The sequence below is a fragment of the Palaemon carinicauda genome, chromosome 36 (assembly GCF_036898095.1).
Source record: "Palaemon carinicauda isolate YSFRI2023 chromosome 36, ASM3689809v2, whole genome shotgun sequence".
Classification (NCBI taxonomy): Eukaryota; Metazoa; Arthropoda; class Malacostraca; order Decapoda; family Palaemonidae; genus Palaemon; species Palaemon carinicauda.
In genome coordinates, this window is record NC_090760.1 from 13820394 (window position 1) to 13821690 (window position 1297).

A 1297-nucleotide genomic window follows, 5' to 3' on the forward strand; every position below is an offset into this window, starting at 1 on the left:
TTCCCATCTCTGTATGCGTGAGGCAAATATATTAACAGAGAGAACTACTTATCACATCAATTTCATGCTTTCTAGGAAAAGAATTTTTCACTCCCTTGGCACAAAGGTTATGGGTAATCATTGCGCTCACAGCAACATTCTGAGAATTGGAGAGTGCAAAAAGTGGAGCTTTCCTTAGTTAGTTTATTTTCTCAAGTGGCGAGTTTTGTCATAATAGTTGGAATAAAATGTGGATTAAAAAGCCACTCTTGACTGCTCACACCACTTCTTGTCAAGTGCCTTCTGAACATTGAGGGAACATGGTCGCTTCTTGAATCTATGGAGGCAGTCTTAGGATAAGGTGCTGTCCAAGTACAGTATATAGACAACCTGCATATGTTTCAATCTCGCCTTGCATACTTTTAATAGCGGTTTGCTGTGACCTCTCAACTTTTTTAGGTACCCTACATTTAGGGTTTATGAGACAGTAAGGGCCTACTTCTAATTCAAGTATTTTAGATATGTCCCTGTACTGATCAAGTGAATCAATTCCTCCAATGATTCAATTTTTGGTGTAGGTAAACCCATTCTCCATACTAGTATCCACTTTCATAACACCCTACCTGCTACCTGGGCTCTCAGAGATAATTGAAGTACATTTTCTTCTCCTGACCTGCAGACTATTTTCTCTCTTTCTAGAAGTTCCTTAACATATCCTAGTGAACTCTCGGCCCAAGCCTCGAGGCAGACATAACCACAAAGTTATTGCCAATTGCTAGAACAGAGAACTTGGTTCCTCATGCAAGTGTGTACTCAAAATTGGTGCCGATTCCATTCACAAACTCAGTCGTGATGTTAAATACGACTGGAGAGAGGGATCATCCTTGCTTTGACTCTCTGATACATGAGAATGGGCTCAGAATTTAGGTTCGTGTTAGAATACTGATCTCAATTACTTTCGACGAAAATCGGGAATACTTGGGAATCTTAGCGCAATTATGACAAAATCATGAGACGACCGTATTAAAAATTATTTTTGGTACTTTGACGTCTCGGTATTTTGGTGACCAATTCTTAAGACCATATCAAAGGTCTTCACAACATCTATAAAGGCAACATACAAGCCAGATGTTAGTTGCCTCACATCCGTAATGATGCCATCCAGGAGAGCTAGATTTTTGCCACATCCTTCCACAAGTCTGAGGGCTTTTTGAGAGTTATATACCCACTATTTCTACTCGTGTGTGAGCACCATACAGAACAATATCATATTTGAACCAATAGTAAGGGGATGCTAGTTCTTTGTTCACCCAATATT